Raw genomic sequence first — 17,570 nt, forward strand, 5'->3', positions numbered from 1 at the left:
TACTATTATTTTACATTTTTGTATCTTCAGTGAAAAAACCAATGTCAGAATCTCAGTGGTTGAAAACAACAAAGGCATGTTATTTATTTGTATGACGTAGTCGCTGCGGGTCGGCCTGCAGGTCCGGGGTCGGGGGTGGCTCTGGATCACTTTGTCTTCACTCAGGGAAGCGGCCTGGCGGGCCTGCCACCTGCTGGAGCAGCCTGGCTGCAGTGGTACAGGGCAGGCAGCATGGGCTTCTGTTCGTCTTCCACCTCAAGGCCTTTCTCCTATGCTCGTATGCCATGGGCCAAAGCAGATCTCACGGCATACCTGACTTCAAGGATGTAAGGATTGGCAGTTCCACCATGTGCAGTGCAAGGAGGAAACCCAGTGTCCTGGGGAACAAACAGCCTGGCAATCACAATTTTATAGACAGACGGACAGGTAGATGGACAGAGGGATATGGAAGACAGTAATCTTTTCAGTGCTTGGGGCCCCCAAATGTCTTAATCCTTCCCAAAAGCGAAGGAGGAAAGGCTCGTAGCCCCTCCCTCTGTTTGGATACATACAAATAGTAAGATTCCACAATCCCCATTTCTCTTCCAGACACTGATTCCCACTTCTCCTTTTCTTTCTTTTTTTTTTAATCAGTTGTTTTTGTTGTTGAAGTGTGGTTGGTTTACAATGTTGTGTTCATTTCTGCTGTACAGCACAGTGACTCAGTTATACATGTATATGTTTTTTTCATACTCTTCCATAATGGTTTGTCTCAGGATGTTGAATTTAGTTCCCTGTGCTCTGCAGTAGGACCTTGTTGTTTGTCCAGCCTGAATATGTATTAGAGCCCACATCCGCTGACCCCAGCCTCCTGTCCGCCCTATTTCTCCTTTTCTGCCTCCTTCTCAGTCCCAACTGATGCGGGCCTGTCTTCTCCCTGGAGGAGCTGGGCTGACGGCTTCGTCCATGGGTAGTCTCCAGGCCGCTTTCTTGGGCAGCTTTGTAAGCAGCGTTGGCATCTGTATTGTCTTCATTTCAGAGTGAAGCTAAGCGGCCTTGCTTATGGCTGCAAGCAAGGGCTGGTACTTTGCAGGGAGATTACGTGGCTCTTGGCTTCCCTTTTTCCCATCCCTTTCCCAGCCCTTCCTGTTGACCATCTCTTTTCATATTAGCATCTGAGTCCTGGAGAGTGAGATGAAGGTGACCACCCTGGGGGCCAAGGGGTTCTAAGACATCCAGTTAAAAGGGAAAGTGGACCTTGGGATTCATCTGTGGGTTTCATTCTCTTCCCCTCGCCTGTGGGACATCCCCCTTCCTTCAGATGTATAATTGTAAGAAACAAAATGCCTTCCCAAGGAGCAGCAGCCCCCCAAGTCCCCCCAACACAGTTACCCCACAGTGCAGTCTAGCTCCCAGGCTCTAAGGCCCCTCCCTTTGTTTCATATCACTGGCTCTAACAGCTTCATCCTTTTTGGAGATGAAAGGCTGTGTCTGAAAGGTCAGTTCTGATGAGCCTGGACCCTTTAATTAAAGTCACCTGAATTGCTCACTTCTTTATTGCAGTCATCTGAAGGCCTGGTTTAGCGCTGACATAGTTCCCAAAGGAATAACTCTGACATTTCTTCAAAAATTGGTTGCAAACTGAGCTGTTTTCAAAAGTGAGGTCTCATTTAAAAAATACTTCCTTCTTTTTCTTTTGTGGTTCATTAGCATCTTCTAAAAAAATTTTTTTTCTCTCTTTCTGTTGGAAACTAGAAGTATTTCACCCTTGCTTTTGCCAAATGATTTCTATCTCAGTAGAAAAAGAACTTGCTATTTCCTGAAAATCTACCACCACTACCCTCCCTCCCTTTTTGTAATACGTTTTGTACTGGGAATCTAAGTAACTTGATAACGAGTTAATGAAAACAAATTAATTCTGTCTGCATTTAAGAGAGAGACAGCTTGGCCTCACAAAGTTAGTTATCTTATTTGCTCTCTGGACTTGGCACTTTCTGGGTGTAACACTGTTAGAAAGTCTAGGTATTTAGGGGAAATAAACAAGGGTATACTATTTTCCCGCTGGAGTAAGGTGATTATGTATGTGTAAATTATTCAGATAATTTTGGGGGGTGGGTGGGAGAAATTTCATTCCAACACATCTGGCTAATGGCATCTCAATTATCATTTTGACCCTCTGTTATGTGAACAATTTGCATTAAATCCTGGGATACAGAATAGGAATTTTAAGAAGCGTTTGTGTGACAGCTGCACAAACAGTATTTTAATCATCCTAGGTCTCTCCTTCTGGAACGGGCGTGTATAGCCTTTGGAGAGGTGTCCTGCCCTCGCTCCCTCCTCCCCGTCCTAAGTCCTCGTGCACCCAAGGACAGAACATGCCCACGCCACACCCCTTCTGGACGTGGAGGGGGACTTGCACTTTGAGTAAATGTGTGTCTTTCAAAACTGGCAGCTTTCTATAATCTCTCACTTTAGGAGCGACATTTTTCAGTCACTGAAAAATGTCGCTCATAAAGTGACATAGAAAGGACGTAGTATAGGGCACAAGAGGCTACACTTTTATTTCCAGGCTTGTCACTTCCTGTAGCTGTGTGTCTCTGAGACGGGAAGAGTGGTGGTAACGCATTGGAGATAATTACTGGGTGGTGTGTGATGGGGGTGAGGACTGGAGGTCTAAGCCTGCCAAGGACATTGCTTGAGGGTGTGCTCTTACTCCTGCTTTCCAAAGACTGTCAGATCATAACGTAGAGAGGACCAGAGTGTAATAAGTGGTGGCATCCCTGTAGCCTTATGTGGCTTCCGCTGGACAAAAATAAATATCAAGTCACCCTTCTTTCCCCTCCTCTTCTCCCTCCATGAGCAGCTCTTTCTAAACTGATAGAGAGTGAATGATGTTCAGAATTGGAGAGTGTAGGGGGGGAAGTCTGAATCCACTCCCCTTTATCCATGTACCTTCTCTCTGTTCCTTATAAAAATCTCCAATGAGGCTATACTTTTTTCTTCATCAGTTTAAGGATTTATCTTAAGCCCAGCTAGAGATTTAAGGCTCTCATAGACCGAGATGCAGTTCTTAGGCTAAAGCTTAAATATTTACAGAAATGCCTAAAGTGGACATTTCACATCCATTTTATTTCAAGGATGTTTTCCAGATCATTTTGCTTCTTTATGGATCTCATTCCAAGAAGCAAGGGGAGGGGCATTCCACTTGTTTATGATCTCAGCCAAGATGTTGTATAAACCTTTCCACCCACCTCTTTCTAGGGGTCCCTCCGTGTGCTGGATAGCTTTTAGCCAGGAGATTCATAAGCAGCTCCAGCCGAAACCACCTGAATTTTCCTCCAGCTCTGGATGTTTTGATGAGGTGACTTGGACTAGGGGTGGATCTGTGGTCGGGTTCTGAAACCCAGCAGAGAGGAGCAGTTATTTGCCTCAGGATTCTGGGGTTTGAGGTGTTTGGCTGTTGGTTGAGAGTGACAGAGAGGGAGAAACCCAGTAGAGCAAAGGGAGGATGCTAGCAATGCCAGTGGAATTAAGAGAGGTGGGGAAGCGGGTAAGGACTGACAACCTCCGAATAAGACTCCCTTCAAATAACTGGGCATTTGCATCTTGAGTTTCTGGATTCCATTCTCAACATGCATGCTGAGTCATTCTATTTTCTTCCTAGGGCTTTTCAGTTTGCCTTCCAGGATTACAAATTGATATTATCTGCTAAGGCAAACTCAGGCTTGTTAGTAACAGGGCTATTTAGTGTTGAGGGTGGTCATGAGATCTTGGGAGAAGTGCAATAGCGAATTACTGAAGCATTAGTTTAGGTAAAATCTAAACCAAATCCTCCTCGTCCCAAGCATCTGGATACTTTGGTAATTTTTTGTCTGAGTTATCAGTCAGTCAGGCAACCAGCATTGCATTTTGATGATGTGACTTGAGCTGCAAATGATCCAGGTAAATGCCTGTATCCCCTTTACATGTACTAACACAGCATACTTTCTTGTGCCCTATTAAATGTGTTCCTTTTAAATTTCAGCCAGTTTTCATAATAAGTAGGGAATCAGGGAAATGATATGGGAAACTTAGAGTAAGACATTAGAGGACTTGAACTCAGGTTTCTGACCAGCTATATGATTGTAGTAAAGCCATTTAACTTCTCTGGGAGCCAGAGATCTTCAATGGGAAATGCACTGGCTATGCTATGACCAAATATGTAGGAAAACCAACAGGAGGCACCACTAATTTCTATTACCTGTATGTCACGCTTGTATAGTGCTTCTTCTTGCCAACATTATAAGAGTTAACCACACTCTAGGCGGGATATTGAGGTGCGGAGTTATAGTTTCTTTTTTTTTTAAATGGAAGTATAGTTGATTTACAATATTGTGTTAGTTTCAGTAGCATTTCTTAAAAGCAGTTGTCAATACAGGTAGACTTAAAGATGGGACTTAGGAATGCTCTATCTACAATTATCTTTCTCTCCCCCCAACACTTATTCCCTTCCCAGGCTATTCTGGAGCGCAGTTGAGATTTATTCATTTGGATGAATAAAGTTTCCTATCAGGAGTCTTTGGTGATTGCCTGTATGAGTTTTTCCATTCCTGCCGTAACAGATTACCATAACCTAGGTGGTTTAAGGCAGCACAGATTTATTATCTCATAGTTTCTATAGGTCAGAAGTCCAACATAGGCCTCGCCAGGCTAAAATCAAGGCATTGGCAGGGCTGCGTTCCTTACCGGAGGCTCTGGGGAAGAACCGCTTTCAAGTTCATGCGGCAATTTCCTTGCAGTTGCAGGACAGAGGCCCCCGTTTCCTCGCTGGCTGTCAGCATGGCTTCACTAGCATTCGCTGGCTCATGGCTCTTTTCCTCTTTCCTCCAGGCCAGCAGCATCAAGACAAGTCAAAATTCAAGTTTTGACCTCCCCTTTGGCCTCCTTTCTTGGGCCTCCTTTTTCCACTGCATCCTTTCTGTTGGACTGGTCTGCCTTCCTTGTCTTTAAGGGCTCATGTGATTACATTGGGCCCATCTGGATAATTCAGTCTATTCTCCCTGCATTAAGGTCAGCTGATCAGTAACCTTAACTTTCTCTTCAAAGTCACTTCACAACGGTACCTAGATTAGTATTTGAGTGAGTGATCGAGGTATAGAAATCATGGGGGAGAAAAGAAAGCATCTTTAGAATTTCTGCCTAAGAAATTGTTGTGCGTGGTGACAGAAAGCTATTATCAGTCATCAGCATCTCTATGGAAGTAGCCTAATGGGTGGGTTTCCAGTGTCACTACCAGCTAAGGGGAGTAGAATACTTTTTGTTATTTCCGTGCTAAATGGATATTATGCAGGAGGTTACTTCAGTGTTAGAGATCAAAGATTAGAATTTTTTGGCAGAGAGCATATGAGAGCCATGGGGATCTAAGCTCAGTGGTACAGTCAGAGAAAGGGTCACCTGTTGGAAAAAGAAAGAGAATGAGAGAGATCACCAAGGGGGAAAATAATTTACTTAACGCTACTCGGGTATGTTTGAGGTTGAGAGGTACCTACTGACTTATAAATAATATAATATCATAGAAATACACACTACCCTCATTTGGTGTATTACTTTGAAAATAAATTTTAAAAATTTGAGTATCTGAGAATATATTTGAGGAAAAATTTGAAGAGATTTTGCATGAGCTGGGTATGGAAGAAATCCTTCCTGTTTTTATCTTCCTTAGATTTTTAAATTGAGCCCAATTGCCCCTTAAGTCTAGCCACACTAAATATGTTCTTTATAGTACTATAAATAGTTTTAGAGACATAGACACATATGTTTAAATGTAATATGTTGTTTCAAAATATCTTCAAAAGATAAGAATTCATTGCCTTCTTTGGTGAGATAATATATACTACATATGTATTTCTATTTGTTTATATATAGAGATATGGATTAGTATAGATATAGATAGATAAGGGTAAATGTAGAAATTGATATACAATATGCTATGTTATCATTAAATAGCCATAAATGCAAGACTTTGCATTGTCAAACAGAAGCAAATGGAATATTGCATAAGAAAAAAGGAGTATTGCAGGTTCTGTTTTCACCCAGATTCCATTATTACATGACTTTCTTTTTTTAATCCTTCTTGGAGTAGATGTAGATCTCATCCAAATATCCAAACAGAATCATTCCCCAATTGCAAGTCCTTTCCAGGGCAATGGGAAACGTATTCCTTTTACATGTTCATTTTGTGGTCATCAGGGTTTCCTGTCCATGGTCTTTCTTTGAATTCCCTTTGGGCTAAGTTTGGCCCGTGTTTGCAGGAGTGGCTGAAAGACAGCCTTGCTTTTGATAAAGGCATATCATTTCATCAGGTCCCACACATTCACAGAGTCTGACTTACCCGTGGTACCTGGGGTTTTCAAATCATACATTAATCCAGGTCAACTTGACCATTGTCTGGTGTTCAGTCCTTGACTGGAAGTAACAGGGCTAAGGAAGAAAAGAAATAATATCCTGTCAATAAGCGCTGAAAATATTTAGTGTGGCAAGCTCTGTGTTTTCTTTCTTATGAAAAGCTGATTAATATTCAGTGGTTGAAGGTTAATACCCCATTCATTTTATTCACTTTACATCCTGCACACAGCAGTGACTGTTCCAATTTCAACTCCTAATTCATACGAATCTGGTTCCAATCACGAGATTAGTAACTTACTGCCTAAGCAGAAACAAATCACACAGTTGCTAAGCTTATCTTTCTACCCATGCACAGACACATACGTGAGCTTGAAATGGACTCATTCACGGACAGATGCAAATGCATCAAGACCAGCAAAGTCCAGTCAATGTGGATATCTCTAGGAAGTTTTATTTGCTTACGCAAGCAAGTGATAGGGATAGATGAAACTGACACCAAGATAGCATCGTCTAAATATGTTTATATATGCAGAGGTCTTTAACCTGAATCAATAATTGTCTCTGTGAAGTTTTCTATATCACAGATATTCCTGTATTGAATCATACTTTAAAGATATTAGGATGAGGCATCATTTAAAAATTCTCTATTCTGTGTCCTTCTGTAAAATATGGTATCACTTGGTACATTATCCACAATAACTTTGTCTTATTTTTCTGCAAATTCATTTTTATGTTTGAGAGGTTTTCGTGAAGTTGGACACACCACTTGTTTAAGAAGGGGAAATTGTAACAGGATGAACTTGAGAGTAATGATAATGAAGGTTTTTCTGATCATAGGAGTAAAGCTTCAAAACAGGTCACCAAAGAGGGAGGGGAATTTGCATTTCCTGAAGATCTTTTGAAATTGTATCTCATTTGTCTGGAAAGGATTAAGGACAGACCTGCAGGGGTCTGTTTTTAGGTTCCTTCCAGCCTAGTGAGCCTGTGACTTGGGAATGTCTGTCTGTAGTCACTCTGTAGGAAAGATAAGTTTAGGTGGATATCTGCACTCAGGACAGGAAGAAGAGGGGAAGGACATACGTTTGCATTTTTCAGATGATGGCACACGCCAGTTGAACAACCACTGCAGTGATTGGTCGTCCAGTGGTGGGGGTAACGGGGGCTACGTCTTCTTTTGTATTTATTTCTGCTCAATATAACACAACAGTTACACTGCTGAAAGCTCATACAGCGGGAGTATTCAGTACCATGGGTACTTTAGTTGGGGGCCTTGGTTTTGGTTGTGATTTTTTTTACCAAAAGGATATTTCCCAAAGCCTTGGAGTGATGGGAATCAATGAAGTCATATTCCAGCTTATTTGAAGGCCTGAAGCCCATTTATCGCCTGGAGTCCACGAATCTGGCCTTCTTCCCTTTGCTCTTTGACACTTATATTAGGGAAAAAGGCAAAACCCAGAGCTTGGGGCTAAGGAAACACTGCTACCACAAGCAAACAAACAGTGCTGCAGAATCGTGTCCCGTCCACTTCTTAGGTCGAATGATCTTGGCCTCTTTAAACCTCTTAATCTAGGCTGAAGATGAATTAATGCAGTTGATGAAGGTGGCAGTTGGCACATTGCAGGCCTTCAGTGGTGGCAGTTAATCTTGGATTTGTTGTGACGACTGTGTGACCTGTGTTTGTGAAAATATCTGGAAGTCTGTACATTGATAAACAAATTACGTATCATTTTTATTTCTTGGTGCAGTTATATTTCAAGTGGTCTGGGTGTTTTTATCTGCCTGTGTCTGTCTGCTCACCAACCAAATGCCAGCTCCAGTCAGCTGCCAGCTGTGTTCTCTCTGAACTGTAGGAAACACACCGCCATAACTTTTCAGCTAAGTCTTTAACATCTTCTAGCCTACTGCGGAAGGCCTGTGTTGGCAACAATCTGAGGAACTGGAGAAGCTTCTATCGGCAAGAACTGCACTTCTAATAAAATTTGTAACATCCCTGTCAAAAATGCTTAAGAATATGAAGACCCAGATCTCAAATGAATATCCCTGAAAACTACATTTCATTTGTGGATGAAATTCACACTTATCTGGGGAAGAACTGGGAGTCTTAACTGGGACTTTCCTAGTCACTTTCTGACCTGCATCATCCTTGTAAATTGTGGTGAAATACACATGACATAAAATTTACCATCTTAACCATTTTTAAGTGTATTGGGTTCCGTGGCATTAAATACACTCACACTGTTGTGCAACCATCACCGCCATCCATCTCCAGAACGCTTATCATCTTGCAGAACTGCAGCCCCCTCTCCATTGAACAATAACTCTCCATCCCGCCCCCCCTCCACCCCAAGCCCCTGGCAACCACCATTCTACCTTCTGCCTCTTTGAATTTGACTGTAGTGAGATACGTCCTATGAGTGGAATCATACGTGTTCGTCCTTTAATGACTCGCTTATTTATCTTAACACCACGTCTTCAAGGTTCATCCACGTGGTATGCGTCCTCCCTTTCTGCGTGAGGCGGGAGTGGTGGTGATGACCCTCGGAGACATTTGGGGGGCTACCAAGGACCCCACCAGTTTAGAGTCTCCATGACGTCACTGGGTACTGACAGGAATCCAGGGTGATGGCAACATTAGTCTCACGCCTGACTGGTGATGATAAACCACAATCAGCAGCTCCAGACTTTCCAGGGGTTCTGAAAAGAGTTCTAGGAGACAAGGACTCCAGGCAGAAAAAGCACATGCCCTGCACAGTTTAGAGGTGATCCCGTGCGGACTTGGAGGTTGGTTGTGCCGGGATTTCTCCCTGCAGAGGGGGAGTTCCATTTAGCGCTTTTTTTAAATTTCGCAGATGCCATCAGGAGCGACTCTTTGGCTGCTGGAACTACTCCATTCTCTTCCCTGCCTTCGGGTGACTGTACAAACTTACAGAAAAAGAAAAAAAAGTTCAAGCTCCAACATAGCTTCACACAGGGTGTCTAGCCAAAATGCAAAGTTTTACCACAGCGCACAAGCAGACAGTGTTTTTCAAGTGCGGGAACAGAGTGAGGTGCCTTTCAGCACCTTTTCCGGCACTTCTTTAAAAATGATTGAAATTGGAAGCAATAGCATCGAATGCTGAACATCTGACACTCAGACAAGACTTAATGAATCTACACTTTAACAGCATCACTCCTCTCCAGCTGCTTCACTTGGCGTCCGTGCTGGTGGGTTTTTTTTCCCACAAAAACATTTGTTCTGCAGACCATTTGCTTGTTAGAGTATCCTGGGCAACTCCTTGGTTCATGGCAGGGAGAGCTGGCCCAAGGGAGACTGCAAAGCCCAGTTACTCCTGCATTCAGTCTCTCTGGGTCTGATCTTCAGAGAAAAAAGACAACACTGTTCCTTAGGAACCCGACTTAGAAACACCGTTGGTCTCTCCCCAATTCACAATCTCTTGCAAAACATATAAGCTACACAATCAAATGTTGATCTTAATCCCACAATATCCAGCATTGCCATTTGACTGATTTGAATCAAAATAACAAAAAAGTGAATGATTTTGCAGGGAGGAAAATTCCAGTGCTGGGAAAAAGACACCCATTCTGAATCGTAGCTTTAAAGGAAGTCGTTATCTTTGTTGTCATAAATTAAATGTCTCCCGGTGGCGTCTGGCAGTACAGCTCACAGCTTGTCTGGCAGTTGTTAAGGATGCAGGCAGAGTGGACAGAGGCTGCCCAGCTTCACCAAGGACCATGAGTTGGTGTCTCACCCACCTCTCAGATGGGTCACCGTCTGATGCAGCGCCATTGGCAGGGAGAGTGGTGGGGCCGTTCCCCCTCAGGCTGGAACGTATGCAAACAATTTCATCTTCCAATCCAATCCTTAATGTAAATGTTTAATATAAACCTGATGTTAACATGATGTACGTGAATTTACTGGCAGGCAGAGCTGGGATTTACATCGTTCTGAAAATCAGATGTTCTTTGCATCAGGGGTTAGGAAAACCTTTAAAGATGGCAAGGTTTTCCTTCTGAATGGCAGGTGCATCGCTAAAACGCACACACCCAGTGCACCATTGGGGAACCAACTGCTCACAGATGCCGGATTCCATTGTGTAATCATTTCTTTGCAGACTGTTCCATCAGTGGGGAGTTAGGCTCTAACCCAGTGGCCACAGGAAACTAAAGTGTGTGGGCCAAATTGGGCCCACTGTCTCTTTAACAGCTTTAGTGGGATATAATTGATACACAAAAAATAGTACAAATTTAATATAAAGTCATACTTCATTTTATTGAGCTTTGCTTTCTTATGCTTCACAGATATTTCGTTTTTTAGAAATTGAAGATCTGTAGCAACCCTGTGTCAAGCAGGTCTGTTGGAGCCATTTTTCCAACAGCATTTGCTCACTTTGTGTCTCTGGGTCACATTTTGAAAATTCTCACAATATTGCAAACACTCCACCCAGCAAAAAGATTACAGCTCCTCAGATGATGATTAGCATTTTTTAGCAATAAAGTATTTTTATGAAGGTATGTGTATTGTTTTTATAGGTATAATGTTATCGTACACTTAATAGACGACAATATAGTGTCAACATCACTTTTATATGCACTGGGAAACCAGAAAATTTGTGTGACTCACATTATTGTGGTATTTGCTTTATTGCAGTGGCTGGAACCGAACCAGCAATATCTTTGAGGTCTGCCTGTATACAATTTGATGAATTTGGACACATGCAAACACTCATGAAACCATCACCATGATCAAGGTAATAGATATATTCATCACCTCCAAAATTTTCCTTGTGTCACTTTGTTTTTTTGGTGGTGTTGCTCTTTTTGGTGTTTTTGTGTGTGTGTGTTTGTAGTTTGGAGTAAGAACACGTAACATGAGTTCTGCCCTTTTAACAGACATTTAAGTGAAGTGGTTCACCTGATACAGAATTTTGGACATGCAAGATAAATACGTTCTAGAGCTCTGTTGTACAGCAGAGAGTCCATAAGTAATAGTTTTGTACTTTCCATAGCCTGTTTTTTTGTATGGCCCACAAGCCAAGAATGATTTTTACACTTTTACATGGTTGAAAAGAAAAATAATATTTTATGACACATGAAAATTATATAAAATTAAGATTCCAGTTGCCATGAATAAAGTTTTACTGGAACACAGCCATGCTTATTCATTTATGTGCTGTCTATGGCTGCTTTTGTGATCCAGACCAACTATCAGCAGAGCTGAATAGTTATGATGGTGACATGGCCCACGGAGCCTAAAATATTTACTCTTTGGCTCTTTGCAGATAAAGCTTGCCATACCCTGCCCTGGAAAGTTCATAAGCAAAGATACTACTGGTTATAATGATAATGATAATGGTGGCTAGCAATTATTGATTGCTTCTTTACACCAGGTGTATGTATTATATATTACTGCTCTTTTAACATGTGGCATGTAGTATATTACTTTTCACTTAAAAATTATATTTGCTAAGTGTTTATGGGATTGTCACCCATGTGGACCCTACCTTTGTCTACTCCTCTAGATTTGGGCTTTTTTACATGTTAATGATTATCTGGAAGGATTTTTGTTTTTTAATCTTTCAAATTTTACCGTATTCCTAGATGTTTGATGCTTTGTAAATTAGGTAAACATTTCACAAAACTGGTTGATCATCAGTATTATCAGGAAACCTTAGAAGATGCCCCGGCTTAACGAAGCAGGATCTGGGGATGGAACTCAGAACTTCTGTTTGTTTGGCTTTCATTTTTAAGTTCTACTGGTGATGCTAAGAATCAGCCTGATATGGGAACAGCCGGCCAAGATGATTATTTATTATTTTATTTATACTTTTCAAAGGGATGCGTATTGTAGATACTACCTGACTTGGAACTCTTTGACAGTGAAATTGACTTCCCTATTTCTTTTACCTTCCAGCTCCCAAAGCTCCCCCATGTCCACCGTTGTTATGGGAACAGGACTTTGTACCTAGGGGATACCCAAACCTAGTTACTTGACTGACTAGATAGCACAGCTCCTGATAACATGTATTGACTTCCTTCTGCTCCTTAGGAAAGCAGAATTCTGTTTTCCCTATGAAAATAGAATTGTACCCACAGAACACTGAATTCTTATGTGAAAATATTTAGAGCAGTCTGCGACTGGCTCAGTTTAGCGCAATCCTTTTGTCCCTATCCAAATTTTCACAAAAGAGTTAGATTGACCTTAATTGGAACTGAAAATTTCCACCTGGCCTTATGTAACCTCCCAGAAAGATGAGGAGAAATTATCAGCAGATTTAATATCTATGCTTTTATGTTGGTGTTCTCATTTTTTTCCTTCAAGCTTTTAGGATTAATTTCCCTAGTTCATAGGCTGAATGGAAATGTCCCAAGGTCCCTTTGGCTCCTCTGGATGAAATAATTAGCAGCACATGCTATCCAACATGCTTCTATACCACGGCCCCTCATTAGTTTCAAATCTCGATTTAATTTCCAGGAGAAGTAGTTCAGGGTTTCCTGAGACTTAGCAATCGAATCTGACCAACTGCAGGGGGGTCTCATACTCAGACTGCTTTTTCCTGGTCCCCCGTCCACCTCTCACCCCACACCCCCCAACCAGATCTCTGTAAGATTCAGTTTTGCTGCCTCTGTGCTTGCAAATGGGACAGACCAGGAATTGTTTCCTGAAAACCAAATGCTTCTATTTGCTCTCTTCCTAACTGTTCCTGGAGTTTGATTTGAAAGCAGTAGCTTGGGAACAGGTTTTCTTAAGTTGATCTGTGGTAGATTGATGCAACCCTAGAATCAAGCGTCTGAGCTGTTAACTCAAAAAAAAAAAAAAAAAAAAAAAAAGGATGGTGATCTGTGCTGTTCGTTCATTTGATGGTAACTGTATATAAACACCAGTTTTGTCCCCATTGCAGGATCTCTCGTACTATTCCTCAAAACCTGAAGCCTACGGCTAGTTCTTTTTCGGTTTTAACTTTCATATGTGTGCTGTGGGTTTGACCAACATGCAGGGACATGACTGGTTGGATCTCGTTGGGGTGCTCTGAGTCCCATTTGCAGCACCAAGTTAAGTAGTAGTAGATTTTAAAGAAGAGGAAATGTTTGAAGACAAACTGCAGTGAGGTATCAGATTTTATTTTTTAATTAATTTTTTAAATTGAAGTATAGTTGATGTATAATATATGTTACAGGTGTTAAAAAAATGTTTTTTAAACTTATTTATTTTTGGCTGCGTTGGATCTTCATTGCTGCACGCAGGCTTTCTCTAGTTGCGGCGAGTGGGGGCTACTCTTCGTTTTGGTGCACGGGCTTCTCATTGCGGTGGCTTCTCTTGTTGTGGAGCTCTAGGCACACGGGCTTCAGTAGTTGGGGCACATGGGCTCAGTAGTTGTGGCTCATGGGCTCTAGAGTGCAGGCTCAGTAGTTGTGGTGCACAGGCTTAGTTGCTCCGTGGGATGTGGGATCTTCCCGGACCAGGGCTTGAACCCATGTCCCCTGCATTGGCAGGTGGATTCTTAACCACTGCACCACCAGGGAAGCCCCCAATTTAGGTTTTGATCCATGACCTTGGGCAAATTATTTAATTTCTTTGATACTTATTTTTCTCCTCTGTAAAATGGGTGTAATAATACCATAACTAAAAGGTTGGAATGAGCAGGAAATGAAAAAGCTACTTAAAATACAGAGTTTCACGCACAAATATCAGTAACCACTCTTCTATACCCCCAATTCCCTCCATCTCATGTCTTCCAGAGAAACAAATACTTTTAATGTGTAGGTTCTAGGCAAATTTTATCCTAAGTTACATGTTCAATTCTGTGACATCAGTTGTCTTCCAATATTATTCCAATTCATGTTTGTATAATGTCTTGAAGAGTTATAACAACTGTGCCTTTGCAGACAACCCTTATTATTAGATGGCTTGAGGCCAGAACTCAGATAACCTGGGCTGAGTTCCCCTACATGTTTTCATCAGCCATGCTGTCTTCATCAACATACTGACAATCTTTCTTTAAATTATTAAAAATGTGTTGTGATGGCTGATTCCAGATGGCATTAAGATAACTGACTTTTCCTCTCAGCCTACCAAAAAAAAAAAAAAAAAAAAAAGTGAAAATTTTGAGATGTTAAGAAGCCATGAGGAAGAAACAGCACATAAGGAGGACAAGATATAAGGAATGGTCTTACACTGCCTTGCAAAATGCTGAAAGGAAACTAGCCATCTGTCATGTCTAGGAAAGTAGTAACACATCTAAAGTGCAGTGCTTTGTGTGTACAGTTCACATGGAAATGGGGAGGCAAATTGGGTGAGACGTCTCCACTTAGTACTACTTACGGAAATTTCTTTGGCATCATTGATCAAATAGAGTTGTTGTTTTTCTTCTTTCCTCCTGGCGTTTGAGGCCCTTGATAACTGTGTACCTTGCTAGGCAGAGGTCTTAGGGAAAAACGCATGAATTTTAGTGTCCAAGAGAAATAAGTTGGATTCTGAGATTTACCTGTTATCAACAATGCCCAATTGGGCAAGGACCTCAGCCTCACTAAGCCCCAGTTTCCTCATGGCTGAATTTTTCCTGTATGTTCGTATCGAGAGTTGATGAGATATGGTAGATATAAACTTAGCATACAATATGCTAGTAAATATTAGTTCAAAATCAAGTCTCATATTTCAGTATTTCAAAATGTGGCCACTTTTGTTTTAGGCACTTAAGTCTTCTTTACCATTCCCTGCATATATTGAGTTTCTGGTTTTGGGGTTTTTTTTGCTTTGTAGCTGATCACTTACTGGAACTGATTTTTCTTACCCAGGCCAGTGTCTTTAATCTGTATTCATTACTTCATTTGAAATCTGGTTCAACAGTTAACTCCTTCAAAAAGCTTTCCCTCGCCAACTGCATCTTATGACCCATCACTTACTCATAGTTCTGTTCACACTTAAGTATATAGTATGAACTATATAACCCTTTTGCCTTCTTTCTACTTATAATTATTTGACACACACCTATTTTCTCTTTCCTTATAGACAGTACGAATTCTAAAGGCAGGGATTATGTTCAAATGTTATATTAATCAAAGGAATAATAGGACTGGAACCACACTGATCACGTAATAGGCCACTTTGTAATGCTTGTTGAAACGAATTTACTTGATTTTATATTTAAAATGAGTACAGAATTACTTGTTGGTCTTGTCCTTATGTTGCTTGGTTCACAGGTAACTTTATTTGCTTACTTTAGATATTAGCTGAGAATGGAGGATCTTGATTAAAAATTGCCGTTATTATACATTAAGGCCAGCAAAGCAATTATTTCTCAAATATCAGGCTTATTTGTGAACTGTAGTTTGGCTTATTGAAGCTGAAAGAGATGAAAGTGGGATGTGGATACTCCAGAAGTTTGAACAAGCTCTTGGTCCACCGATTTGCAAAAAAAAAAAAGACATGGCTTTAGGATTAGACGCCTGTACTCTATTCTTGCCTAGTAACCTGTGGGTTATGATGCAAACTGGAGGATGCTAACTTGGTGGAATATCCCCAAATGAACAAAGTAATTCAGGGGTGATACCACACCTGGATTTCAGTTCACATGGTAACTCAAGTCCTTTTCCCTCCACATATTATCCTCCAGTGCCCCTTTTTATCTTTGGTCTTCTGCAATCCTGAATCAGTGATCACCCTAGAAATGGAAAAAAAGACATATCAGGTTCCCTTTGGGTTCAGGAAAAAGAAAATGATGACACAACTATCTTAACAAGAAAGATTTATAAAGTCATATAATAAAATGTCCTGTGATAGGGAAATGCAGGTTTGATGAATTCTTCTGCTCATGGATGCTCTTCCTGGGTTTGGGTTCCTTCTGACTGCTTTATCATCCTTAGCTTATTATCTTTGTCACATTTGAAAGATGGCTGTGGCAGGTGTCAGACGTCACAGACAGACACATCACCATGCTGCAGAAAGGGCCTTTGCAGAATGGTTCTTTTTTAGTGACAAAGAAACCTTTCCTTGAAACCTTTCCCTTTTCAGACTTTTCTTACATCTCATTGGTGAGAAATGGGTCACATGACCTTTTTCAAACCAGTGACTCTTAAGGAGAAAAAGGGTTACCACGACTGAGTAGGAATAATCAGTATTCACCCCCTTTGAGTCACATGTTGGAGGAATGCATAGTTGAACAAACTAAGGGCAGGCTGGCATGGAAGGGTGGTGGATGGGTGGGTACCTGGGTAAGGCAATCAATAAAGGACAGTATCTGTCCTACAGATCACTGTACCATGTAAGGGGCTTACAGAATGTTTTCATTGAGATAAGGTATGAACAGTTCTGCTGCAAGATGACAAAGCTAATTGTCTTCTTAAAGTTAATTAATTGACCCTTCCTGAAATACTCAAGACTGTGTGTTTAGATGAGTGGATTCCAAATTCCACATTATTTGATTGCCTTGGTCTCTCTCTCATAAGACTATGATGTTGGTTCCGTGGGTCCTTTTACAGGAGGTGACATTGGATTCGTGCTATCTGGTCACTGCCAGAGCCTATCGTGGTGAATCGATGTTCTTTCAAGTTTTTTGCTGGATTCCTACACTAACATGAACAACAGTAGCAGTACTATGTAAGACCTGCTTGTAGACTTCAGTTTGATTTAACGCCAAATACTCCCCCAAAAATTAAAAAATAAAACCTAGAATTAGGGGAAATGAAGATAATCAGAAGTTCAGACCTCATATTGAGTTGTTTTTATTGGCTGGCATAATACATGGATTATTTTCCTCTTCATGGAACAAAATGTGATACCACATTTCTTTACAATTAAATTAAGGCTGAAGAACAACAAAGACATTATGGTTCGTGTGATGCATTGGAAAGATATTGTTTGTGCTCCACTTGAGCAGAGGGTAGAATGCCTTTACTTTGTTGCTTTATGAAATGCCAGGTTTTCAGGGCAAATCCTATTAAGGGGTTTTAGTTCCTGCCTGATATTTTGCTTTCTTCTCTGCCAGCTGCCACCGCATTGGAGATGCCTCGGCATTGTTCAGCCCGTGGTTGGACTTGATTTCAAAATTAAAACTACCGGGCTTCCCTGGTGGCGCAGTGGTTGAGAGTCCGCCTGCCGATGCAGGGGACACGGGTTCTTGCCCCGGTCTGGGAAGATCCCACATGCCGCGGAGCGGCTGGGCCCGTGAGCCATGGCCGCTGAGCCTGCGCGTCCGGAGCCTGTGCTCCGC

Source organism: Lipotes vexillifer, unplaced genomic scaffold (assembly GCF_000442215.2).
Source record: "Lipotes vexillifer unplaced genomic scaffold, Lipotes_vexillifer_v1.1 scaffold518, whole genome shotgun sequence".
NCBI classification, from domain to species: domain Eukaryota; kingdom Metazoa; phylum Chordata; class Mammalia; order Artiodactyla; family Lipotidae; genus Lipotes; species Lipotes vexillifer.